This window comes from Lycium barbarum, chromosome 1 (genome assembly GCF_019175385.1).
Source record: "Lycium barbarum isolate Lr01 chromosome 1, ASM1917538v2, whole genome shotgun sequence".
NCBI classification, from domain to species: Eukaryota; Viridiplantae; Streptophyta; class Magnoliopsida; order Solanales; family Solanaceae; genus Lycium; species Lycium barbarum.
This window is the reverse complement of record NC_083337.1, coordinates 111,116,814-111,131,027: the sequence shown is the minus strand read 5'-3', so window position 1 is coordinate 111,131,027 and position 14,214 is coordinate 111,116,814.

Sequence of the window (14,214 nt, the reverse complement as noted above, 5' to 3'; positions counted from 1 at the left end):
TCATATGGCAGGACAGGGCCCCGCCGTACCCTGAACAAGTACATACATATGTAGCGAACGAAGATATATACCAAAATGTAGGCTCCGGAATAAGAGGAGCACTCCAAACAGCAGAAGAGGGTGTCCTAAACGGCTGGATCACCAAACTGTGCGTCTGCACCTGCGGGCATGAAACGCAGCCCCCCGAAGAAAGGGGGTCAGTACGAAATATGTACTGAGTATGCAAAGCAGAAGATACAGAAAACAAATTTGATGCATAAACGAAATAGAAGTACAGAACATAAGTGCAAACCCAAAATACCGAAATGTTTACTCCCAAAATATAAGTCATGCATAGGGCACAGAGAATATGGTCGCCCGCCCGTCGATGGCGCCATAACACAGCATAACACCAGAAGGTTTCAAATCTCCGTATCCCCGTCACACATCATAACATAGCATAACGCCATACACAGTATAACACCAAATATAAGTGGAACCCGGCCCTCTAGCGAGTGGCTCGGTGAACCATAAACACAGCATAACACCGGAGTATAACAAAGTGCGCACGACAACAGAACCGGCCCGGGATCCGGCGAAAGATATAACAGAACACACGAGCAGAGTCGTGAGTAACCATATGCATAAAATCATTATCATGGACTCAAATATAAGTAAAATGACCATACTTGAAAATCGAAATAATAGTCATACCAAATTCTTTCAAAAGTCTTCCGAATTACATAAAGGAAAGTCGCGGGACCCACGGACGGGTATCAACCCGAGCCGGGCCCGCCTATAGAGAACATACTCATCATACGCCATACAAACTCCTACGAAGATATCGAAGCAATCCGAGCCTTTATGTGAAAGATACGGCGTCCATAATTACGGAATTCTTTAAAACAAAACTTTTTGTGAAACATTTGGAAATCAGTTATTTCGAAGACATAAGGATTCATATTTCATCACATCAAACATACGAGTGCCAAGAAATATATAAGAGTCATAACGTAGTCGGATTGCGAATTTAGAATTTCCTCGAGGCTCGTGATATAACCTATGTATAACTAAGGCATGCAAAAAGAAGGAAGGTTTGAGCTTTACATACCTCGTACGCACTCTAAGCTAGCCCAACTCAAGCTAATCCCAACCTACGCCTCGGGCTCCCCAAGGTCTACAAATACGCCAACGAATATCAAACATTAGACATAGGCACTTAGGCGATTTATTCCAAACTAACACTCAATTCTACAGAATATTGGGCAGCATTTCCCCTGTAAAACGGCCAACCCCGAGAATTTAACTCGGCCAAATCAACAATCACAACAACAATAACCAACCTAACAACCCCAATGACCAATCCGAAAGGCAATATAACATTAATAGCTCTCTTTTTCATCATTCAACAACATTCATAATATTCAATTCGACGACTTACATTCAAGCCACAATACCGCTCATACATTCAATTACCAACCCGAACCCATACCAACAATATTCAAGGACATTTTAAACAACTTACACAATATTTCCAACAATCCAACAATTGCTCCAATTTTTTCGAAAACAGTCCCAAACCCGAGAACCTCGCTATACACACTTCCGACTTTCGAATCATGATTTGCACCAATAATCCACATTCTAACAATGCTATTCTCATAAAAATAAAAATTGCATTAATTGCACATAATTCTCCAAATCAGTCCGCAACACTTACCATATCAACTTGCGACATTAAACTCTCATTTTCAACCTAAAAGTCATCACAACAACCACTAAAACACTAAGCGACATTAATGCGTTCTTTGGCATATAGTATGACCCACATTCGGCTATCACCACACATGCATATATTAGTGATTCTTAGCCATCCTACACACTACAACAATCAAACAGGCTACATAAGATCAATTCATCACCTCAACACCACATAACATACACACACCTCACACGGCTAGCACACCATGCACACAACCCACTCCCAACATACCCTATCTCATGATTTTCATCCATTTTGGCATACCACAACATGCATACAACATTTATAACACATAAAAAAAAATCTTACCTTTCTTCTTCAACTCCACACTTTGCCTAGGGTTTGCGATCTACTAAACGGATGGCTTGATCGCTCCAACAACACTTCCACGTTACTTAGGGACCTTCAATTAGTGGATTTGCACCAAAGAAATATTTTTGGGATGGCTAAAATTGGACTTGGTTTTTCTTAGGCTTGGCCGAATGGTGTTGGTTGTTGTTCTTCAACTTCTTGATTTTTTTTGCTAAGTTGTAATGAGAGAATATGACTTCGAAGTCATCTTTTAAGCCCCAAGATGAACCCTCCAAGTGTCCATGGTCCACCCATGAGTTGGACCATTTAAAATTGGCCACAAAGTGTGTGGGACTACTTGCATGATTTTCAACTTCCAATTATGAGACTTTTGGTCCCAACTTTTCCTAAGTGTTCCATGCCAACAATTTCATGAACAACTTATGTCTCAAAATAAAATCGAAGGTCAAAAGTCTGTACTTCAAGTCCCGGAATGGTCTTGGCCCTAACTTATCATAGTTAATCCGGATCGTCCCAATGTATAAAATACGGGACATAACACTATCGCTCTTTTGGGAGCCTCGCTGTAGACACAGCAATTCGTTAGAAGGGAACCATCCTAATAAATATAGCTCTATCGCATGATCTAAGATCGAAGAAAAAGTAACATCCTAAATGTCCTGTAGCCTCCTGTTTATAGATGTGGTGTACCACACACCGATAAACAAGAATCTACTAGACACGGCCTGTAGACATTCCGAGGACAAACCGCTCTAATAGCATTTTTGTCAGGACCCAACCCCATGGGCCGCAACTAGTGCCCGAGCTGGACACCCAGACGTACTCACTTACCAGAATCGGCATACACTGACTTATACAAATACAAAGATCAGATGTCGTCTTAAGCGGTCACATATAACATACATATCATACAGAAGCCACCAAGGCTGTCGTAAAACATATCGCCCAAAATATATATACATACGTATTCACACATACCAGCCGTTAAAGCTGTCATACCGTATGGAATCGCTTAAGAAGCATATCACACAGACGTAACCAAACGATAACGACCCATGACCCACATACATGTCTACAGGCCTCTAACAAAGACAACAAAATCATATGACAGGACAGGGCCTCGCCGTACCCCTAAGTAGTCATATATACACAAATATGTACAACAGAAAGATCTGTACCAAAAGTATGGGCTCCGGAATGAGGGAGCACTTCAACACAGCAGAATGGATGTACTAAGCTGACGGACCACTCACGTGCGCGTCTGTACCTGCGGGCATGAAATGCAGCCCCCGAAGAAAGGGGTCAGTATGGAATATGTACTAAGTATGTAAGGCATGAAATACAACTGGAAAGATGATAACTGAAATAGAGATTCCGGGAGTCAAGTATCATAGTAAAGAAACTGTTGTACCTGTGCAGTACGAAACAGAATCAAACATTCTCATATCACATACCGTACCCGGACCATTATGGGACTCGGTGAATGAAATCATGTCATTATGTCATCATGAATACATGTATACATATACTGTACCCGACCCTCTAGTGAGGGACTCGATGAATAGAGTCATGCATGTCAACATCGTATATCATATATATATATACCGTACCCGGCCCTCTAGTGAGGGACTCGGTGAGTGAAGTCATATCACCATATCAGTATGCCATCATATCATCATGCATATACATATATACATACCGTACCCGACCCTCTAGTGAGGGACTCGGTGAATCAAATCATCATATGCCATCCTGGCCACCATAACATATCATCATCTCATCATATCATCATATACATATACCGTACCCGGCCCTCTAATGAGGGACTCGGTGAACAATGCAGTGAAGTGCGCACGATAACATACCCGGCCCGGGACTCGGTGAAAGACATGTTGAGGCGTGCACGAGCAGAGTAGTGAGAAACTATATGCATATAAATCAAGACTCGATAGATAAGTATACTTACCGACACCTGAAGGCTCAGAAACAAGTTTCGGGTCAATCCGACTTAGTATAAGAAAGTTATGAGCGTTTGAAGTATAGAACCTTCTACGAGCGTTTCAGAAGCTATTTTTGGAAAATCAAAGCAACAATCATATCAAGTACCTTTCGGATATCGTTATGGATCAAATCAAATAGAGCTTTTGGAACCATATGCACGTATCAAAATATATCAAAGACTCAATGGAATAATCGAACGAGCTAGCATTTGAAAATCAAAATTTTAGTCATATCAATTTATCTCTCGAATGCCATTCGGAAACATATCAATCGAACTCCGGACATCATAGATACGTATCAAAACCATATGAAACAGCTTATGGAAGTCAAGAATATTAGCCATCCTAGTGGCTCTAAGAATAGGAATTTCTTTGAAATCATACATATACGTCATTTGCTTGTTTCATAAGGATTATGCCAAAAGAAAGAAAGGGTAAGCCTTACATACCTTGCCCGCTTCCTACGCTAATCCGAACTTAAGTCTTGCCCTTTCCAAAATCTAAAACAATGTTAGTAAATAACAAACATCAGCTATAGATATCCAAGAATTTCATCCTAAACTAACACTTTGTCTACAGAAATTTCGGCATCATTTCCCCTGTAAATACAACCATCCCCGAGAATCCAACTCGGCTAAATGATCAACAACAAATCCGAGAATTTAACTCGGCCAAATTATCAACAACAATACCAACAGTTATTCTAACAATATCCACAATCAATTCAAAAAGCATATTAACGTTAGCAACTTCTTTCTACAAACTTCGACGGCGTTTCATTTACGTTCAATTCATAATTGCTTACATATTCAAATGCTAATCCACAACCATTCAAACAATATTCAAGAATACTTCAAACAATCCGTACAATATTCAAAACAATTCAACCAATACTCTACTTCATCTGAAACCTTCCAAATGCAACAAGAACAACAACAACACAATTCCTTCCTTCAAATTCATGAATTATACCAACAATTCACACACTAACAACATTACCTTCCATAAATACAAAAAGTGACATTAAAATCACATTAGCTTCTAATACAACTCTCCAACACTTACAACTTCAACTAGAATCATCAAACTTTCATTATCAACATAGAATACACCACAACAACAACCAAAACACTAGATAAAATAATTGATTCATTCTCTTCTATACCCTACAACAACCACACGGCCACAACATACATCCATATTTTTCATGAATTTCATGTCACGACCCAACCCCGTAGGCCGTGACTAGTGCCCGAGTTGGACACTCATATCACCTGTTAACTATAATCATCCACAACTAGCATATCGAGGTCCTATTCGTATACAAAGGCAAGACGTTATTTTTAAAGCTGTCACATATATGCATATCAAAGCCACCTGTCTCCTGAGGTGTTACAGCTTTCACAGTTTATATCGCACATAAGCCGGTAAGGCTATCACTATACACAGCTCCCACAACAAATATATATATAGCTACGCAGGCCGACAAGGCCGCCACTGCATACAACATCCAAAACATATGTATATACACGCAAGCCGACAAGGCTGCCACTACGAATGGGTACGCCCCAAACATAAGTCATATCCACAGAACGAAACAACAACTATATACAGACCCACACATGTGTCCACAAACCTCTAAGAGTAATGACAGAATCATATGACAGGACAGGGCCCCGCCGTACCCCGAATAAACACATATATATACAACAAAAGGGAGTTATACCACAAGCTAGGCTCCGGAACAAAGGAGCACTCCAAAGTAGCTGAATAGATATCCTAGGCTGGCGGATCTCCGAAACGAGCGTCTGTACCTGCGGGCACGAACGCAGCCCCCCCGAAGAAAAGGGGGTCAGTACGGAATATGTACTGAGCATGTAAAGCATGAAATATAGTAATAGACTCATACTGAGACAAGGTGTGTAGGACCCAATGCAACAAACAGAATTTCATAAAACTTGCCTTTGAACATATTTCATCTGTATCGTTCTCATATCAATATCAATATAGAGTTTTGTAACCAAGGCTGAATAATCATTCTGTATATAACATATATAACGTGTCCCGGCCCTTTAGTGAGGGACTCGGTAATTATAATCATAGCATCATAACATAAACATATACGTGTCCCGGCCCTCTAGTGAGGGACTCGGTAATAAGGAATATATGCCCTCCTGGACGCCATCTCCATATCATCATGTCATCATATCATCATCATATCATCATATCATCATATCATCATATATATATAACGTGTCCCGTTCCTCTAGTGAGGGGCTCGGTGAGTAATGTAGTAAATATGCGCACGAAAACATGTCCTAGCCCGGGACACAGTGAAGGATATAGCGGTAAGCACGAGCAGAATAATAAGCAACCACATACATGCAATTCATCTTTTGAGACTCAATAGATAAGTAACTAACCAGCTCTAATGTGTCAGGATAATAATAATATTCAGTTCTTTTTAAATCTCATTACAAGTTATAGCAAGGAACGTTTCATATTTCATGTACATGTATCAATTTGACAAGGTGTAACTTTTGATAGTCAAGTATGCCTCTAATTATGCAATTCTTTAAGAGTAGGAACTTCTATACATCATTCATTAGTCAATCATATAGTAGGCTCGTGACCATAACATTACGGAATGAATAGAATCATAAGTCATGCTTGGATCTAGAGAGTAGAATTTACCCCAAGGTTCATATCATTTCTTACTTACGTCTAGCACATGCCAAAAGAAAGAAGGAAGAGGCTTTACATACCTTTAGCGTTTAGTCGTATTATAACTTGTACTTGCTGCCCAATAGTACTTATCCTATATCAAGATATCAAGAGCTACAATTAGTCTACGAGGGAATTCAATATGTATTTTAATGTTAACAATCCCTTTCCAACATTTAGACGACGTTTCGTTCGCATTCAAACCAACTAGTACTACAAGCTAATATTGTTAGTCATTCTTTCATGTATCAATCCGAACTTGTTTAAACATGACTTAAGGGAACTTTGGACAGTCCGTACATCATTTAAAACAGGCCCTTATCCACGGCCAAACAGCACACACAACATTACCATTTTCGCTTCGCAATTTTCCAACTTCAACTACGACGACAACAACACGTTTACAACATTACTTATACGATTATTGGAACTGTTTTAGCATCATATTAACTCTTACAACAGCCCACAAACCATTTCAATTTCAACTTGAATCATTAAACTTCACTTTCACTATACGTTCATAACAATAATCAACATACACTAATTCACTCCTAACATTAAAACAGTCCAAACCTCAATTCAACATGATTCATTTCTTTAACACCTCAATTCACATATTCATAATGCATACAATACACCACAATGTCCCTAACAACAACAATTAAAACATGACACAAAACAGTCCATAAATTCCTCTAAAACAGCCCCCTACACGGCTTCAACAGAACTACAACAACTTCATGATTTTCATCCATTTATCCACACTACAACACATTCAATTCATTCCCAATACATGTACAAGAAGATTAAGCATGATTCCATTTACGTCTACAACACACGGCCCACTTCAACTTCAAGAAAAAACAGTCCAATACCAACATGCAACATCATAAACATACTTCTACAATCTTTGTTCATTTACATATGTTGACACACGTTCAACCCATCAACAATACATGCAAAATGAGACCAACATGGCTTCACCCAAGCTCACGGCTCACCTCAACTTCAACCACAACAACAAAACAACAACAACATGCACGAATTATACATTCAAATTATCATACAACACAAGAAAAATGATCATTCTTACCTTGTAAGTAAACACTTCAATCGGCTAGCCCTTCACTTTCACTTCTTGAATTTTAACACTTGTTCTTACTATTCCAATGAATGCTACACGTTAATACACCTTTAGGGGAGTTAAATTGCCTAAGAAACTGTTTTTTTTTTGGAGCCGAGAGCCTCTCTCACTATCACTATATTTTCTACACTTTGTAAATGTTGAAATGAGCTAGTTAGTTGATAATGAATCAGAATTTTGCCTTATATATGAGTTGCAAGGGTTGGAAAAGTGTCCCACTCAATATTTGGGTCAAATATTCTTTGACCATTCCACTATACTAACACGGCCACTTTGGCTTGTTTAGTGGACTGATTTTTTGTTTCCCAATCCCACTTAATAATCTAACCATGGTTAATTTAATCCCAATTTTCCATTAATGCTTCTATACCAAACGAAATTTGTAGGTATCTTGTGACTTGAAACGAAACCGGAAGTTAAAGTCTCTACTTCGTATCTTAAAATAGTCTTGTCTTTAACTAGTCGCGTTCAGTTTAAAACGTCCCAATGTATGAAAATATGGGATATAACATTTCACCCATTTCCACATACTACAACATACACAATCGTCCATAACATATAAAAGAAGATTAATTCTTACCTTTTTCCCTTAACTTCTCACTTGGCTATGATTATGAACATGCAACAAAGAGGAGTCTACTTGCCCCAACAATTATACCACGTTAAAGACGACCTTCAAATTAGTTGGAATGCTTGAAGAAAATATTTTTTTGGATCAAAGTTGAAGGCTTCTATTTTTCCTTGCTATGGCCGAATATGGCCCTTTGTTTTTCTCTTCTCCAAGTCTCTTGAATATTCTAAGTGTTGAGATGAAAAATGTGCCCTCTTAGTCATCTTTTATGAATTAATATTGGGCTCCCATTTGGGCCTTGGCCCACTTCATGTTGGACGGCCATATGGCCTATTAATTCAAGCCCACTCTTTTTTTTTTTTTTGCAATTCATGAAAATTTATTTTCCAAATTTGCCCTTAGCCTTCCTCCATATTTCTATGAGTCATCTTGAGAATTTCCCTTTCTACCCCTAGACATTCTTAATATTCCCACATCAAAAATTTTTATAAACAACTTATGTACCAATCAAGATAAAAAATATAGCCTTGCTCTTAACTTCCCGCAATTATCTTGAATTATCCGAATGCGTAAAATACGGGATATAACAATATATATATGATGACGTTATGAACCTTTGGAGTTCTTTTGCAAGTTTCCATATTTTTCTTAGATTCGGTTTGACTATATCTAACAGTAATGTATACGAGTGTCCAGCTCGGGCACTAGTCATGGCCCACGGTAAGGTGATTGCGTATTCTTCAAGGCAATTATCGCTAACATATAGATTGAGCAGACAATTAACACAATCAAGCAAGGGGGTTTAGATTACCTGTAGGCGTGGAAAACAAGTGAGGATATTTCTTTTTCATCTCCTCTTCAGCCTCCCAAGTCATCTCCTCCCTATTATTGTTCCGCCACAACACTTTAACCGAAGCCACGTCTTTAGTTCGCAGCCTCCTAATTTGTCGATCAAGTATGGCTATAGGCTGCTCTTCGTATGATAGCTCCTCTGTTACCTGGACATCATCTGCAGGAAACACCCTGGAAGGATCGCCTATGTACTTCCGAAGCATTGACACATGGAAGACCGGATGTACTGCTTCTAAATCCGCTGGTAGATCTAACTCGTAGGCAACTTGGCCTACCGTACGGATAATCTGATAAGGTCCAATGTATCTCGGGCTCAACTTCCCTTTCTTGCCGAATCGCGTAACACCCTTCATGGGTGACACCTTCAAGAACACCCAATCGCCAACCTGAAATTCCAAGTGTCAACGTCGATTATCTGCATATGACTTCTGCCGACTCTGGGCTGCCGGTAATCTTTCCTGAATAAGCTTCACCTTATCGACAGCCTGCTGAACCATATCTGGGCCTATTAGCTTAGTTTCGCCCGCGTCAATCCAGCCTATAGGTGATCTGCACTTCCTGCCATACAGAGCTTCGTACGGTGCCATCTGAATGCTAGAATGGTAGCTGTTATTATAAGCAAACTGATAAGTGGCAAGTGATCATCCCAGCTGCCCCCAAAATCAATGATGCAGGCCCGTAACATATCTTGTAGCGTCTGAATGGTACGCTCGGCCTGTCCGTCAGTCTGAGGGTGGAATGCTGTGCTGAGACTCACCTGTGTCCCCAATCCCTCCTGGAAGGATCTCCAGAAATTAGCTATAAACTGGGCCTCTCTATCAGAGATAATAGCTGTAGGAACCCCATGAAGTCTCACTATCTCCTTAATATACAATCTGGCATAATCTTCAGCTGAATACGTAGTCCTGACTGGAAGAAAGTGGGCTGATTTCGTCAGTCTATCAATAATGACCTAGATAGAGTCATATTTCCTTGGAGTACTGTCACGACCCAGCCCCGTGGGCCGCGACTGGCACCCTACCTGGGTACCCAGACCGAATCGCCTATTCATCTCCAAATCCAAACTTAATTCAGAATTTTGCAAAATCGTGTCAAACATAATTTATATCAAAATATGTCTTAAGCGGTCGCACAAATCAAAATGGCATATCAAATCCAAACTGGGCGGCGGAATAGACATCGCCGGTCAAAAGTGCAAACATAAGCATAAGGGCCATTTAGGGCCATCAAAACAAACAGACCGCTTTAAGACTAGAAAACAAATCAAACAAACGTATATAGGACCCTCGCCCCACATATATGACTACAGGCCTCTACGAACTCAAAACAAAGACATATGGCGAGACAGGGCCCCGCCGTACCCAAATCGTCAAATATACAGAGCATATACATAGCAAAAAGAGTCTGTACCAAAAGTGGACTCCGGATCCGAAGGAGTACTCCAAAATGGCAGAAAATGAAGCCTACAGTGGAGGATCACCAATGTCTGTACCTGCGGGCATGAAACGCAGCCCCCGAAGAAAGGGGGTCAGTACGGAATATGTAAAGCACGGAGTACAGAAATATGGATCAAAACTGAAAGCAAATCAGATAACAAAGTGGAGTACAAATCAGTATGTCAAAATCCGTATCAAAGTCATATACGTATACATAATGCAAACGAAATCATGCAAACGCTTAAGAACGTGGTCGCCACTCCGACGCTGGCGCCACACACAGCATAACACCAGAAAGTTTCAAATCTCCGTACATCCCCGAACACAAACACAAACATAGGTGAGCGTATCGCATCACGAGCCATATCACAGCATAACTCCAAAGGGAACCCGGCCCTATGGCGAAGCCTCGGGAACAGTAACACAGCATACGGCCGGATTATTGTAAGGCGCACGAATTATAACCGGCCCGGGAACCGGTGAACGAAGTCATAATAAGGCACGAGCGGAGTCGTGAGCAAACAAATGCAAATCATACTTCAAAATAGTCTTTCAAAACAGAGTAATCCCATAAGTCATTTCATAATACAAAATAATCGAATACTTAGTCGATACAAGGTTTCATTTCACAAAACGTTTCCAAAATAGTACGTATAGCTCAAAACGTAACTTAGCGTATCGTAATATTCAAAACACGTCCCGTAGGAAGAAGTTCCAAAATCGAAGGTATCATTTCAAACTTTATTCAAAAGGACAGCCCAATAAGACAAATAGGGCGTCTTGGGGTTAGCGGGTCCACCTCGAGTCGAATTGAGGTGGCGAACATAATTTACGAACATTTAGGGGCCAAAAGTTCATACGTAATCGTTTCTAAGTTACCCGACCACATTTCGATAGGTTTCGAACGATTGGTGGCATTCTAGCCAAAATAGAGCCCTTAGGCTTCAATTGAATTGAATGAATAGTAACTTTTCTGTGGATCGGGTTTCGAGGAGCAGAGATGCTCCGGAGGTTCCAATATTCACCTAGCATACTAAGACATGCCAAACGAAGAAGCGGGAAGCTTTACATACCTTACAGACATCTTACGCTTTCCCAAAAGTCAAGTCCCGTTTCGTCTGAAATCTGCAAATGGTCAAAGTTACCAATTGAGATTCTTAGGCTTAAAAATGCCATTAACTTTATTTTTGCCTACCGAAATTTCGGCAGCACCTCCCCTATAAATCTAACACCCACGAGACTTAGCTCGGCTCAAAATACATCAACAACAACAGCCCACACATCAACAACAACACAATTCATAATCAAACCACTCTAGTTTCAAAGATCCACCTTATTACCTAAGTTGGCAACTTTTCATTCAAACTTCCAAAATTCCAAATCTATGCCCACATTATTGTATTCATTTACTTATTTAAGATTAGTCAATCACATCCCAAATATATTCCAAACCATATACGAAAGTTCCCGAAATTCATTATTCTCCATATTTCATTCAAAACATCAAAAGTCACGACGGACATTCTAACTTGCGTCGTTTCATTCCGAATTCATTAACATCAACTATATGTCACATTTAAAGTCTTTAGCACCCCAAATATACAATGATATACACAATTATACCAAAGGTATACACTTTCCGATAATGTCCGAAATCATTTTCCAACGCCAATTTAATTCATCAATCGATCATTTGCGTCTTAAAGGTTATAACGACAAAACTAACGAGCTAAATAGGATTCAATTCACCTCCCCTTCTAACTCTCGTGGCTCACGGCCACACACCAACACACACACACACGGCTGCACACACATACACTACTACCACAAAATTCTCATTTCATTTCATTCATCATAACATTCATACCAATTCCATAACACAAAAGTGGAAGAATTCTTACCTTTTCTTGAAAACCCGACTTGTCGCAAACGAGGTTCTTGTGTCAAGCTAATTATACCCCGTTGAAGAGGGCCTTGAGTACTTCACAACTATGTAGAAATTCAGATTTTTGGATCAACAACAAAGCTTGGGAAATTTTTTTCTCAAGCTTGGCCGAGAGCTTCTTTGAGGTGCTTTCTTATTTTTGTTTTTGTTTTGATCTTGATTCTTGATAATTCCAAAAGGCCTAAGTGATATATATCCAATATAGATCATGTGCATGGCACATGATCATTTAAAAAGGGCTTGGGCCTAGCCAATATGGCCGGCCACCCCACTAACTTTGGGCCTCATTTTGTGTTCTAATTTTTTCTTGGCCCAATTCGATAAACGTCCCGTTTTGTAATTCCCGAAACTAATTTCCGAAATTCCAATTTTATCCTCGGCCTTCCCCGATGTCTTAACATTTATGATTCCGTAACCATCATAGTCATATTCACCAAAATCAAAATATTTCCTTATAACACACAAATCGTAATTATTTCTCGACTTCCCGTTATACGAAAACACGGGACATAACAAGTGCGAGGTAAACCCGTGACGAAATCCATATTGATTACCTCCCATTTCCAGGTCGGAATCTCCATCTCCTGCAATAGTCCCCCAGGCTTCTGGTGCTCGATCTTCACATGTTGGCAATTTGGGCACTGGGCCATAAATTCTGCTATGTTCTTTTTCATACCATCCCACCAATACAAACACCTAAGGTCATGATACATTTTTGTTGACCCTGGATGAACAGAATAACGAGCATAGTGTGCCTCCCCCATAACTTGTTGCCTTAATCCTGCAACCTCAGGTACACATAATCTGCCTCTGTATCGTAGTACTCCGTCAGATGAAATCTTGAATGGGGTCTCGTCCTTCTGAAATGCTGTATCTCTGTAATGTACAAGAATAGGATCCTCATACTGACGTCTTTTCACCTCTTCTATAATAGAGGACTCAGCAACACCTCGCACAAAAATTCTACCATTATTAGAATCAGCCAAACGAATTCCAAGACTAGCTAGCTGATGAATCTCACGGACTATTTCTTTCCTTCCTGGCTGTACGCCTGCCATATTGCCCATAGATTTACGGCTGAGTGCATCTGCCACAACGTTAGCCTTTCCTGGGTGATATAGAATATCGACATTATAATCTTTCAGCAACTCTAGCCACCTCCTTTGCCGCAAATTCAGCTCCTTCTGCTTAAAGATATAGTGGAGACTTTTATGATCTGTATAAATATCAACATGCACACCATATGGATAATGTCTCCATATCTTCAAAGCATGTATCACAGCCGCCAACTCCAGGTCATGTGTAGGATAATTTCTTTTGTGCTTCCTGAGCTGTTGGGAGGCATAGGCTATAACTCTGCCGTGCTGCATCAACACGCAACCCAACCCAACACCGGAAGCATCACAATAAATAACATAGCCATCTGGCCCCTCAGGAAGAGTTAGAACTGGAGCTTTAGTCAACTTGTCCTTCAATAATTGGAAGCTTC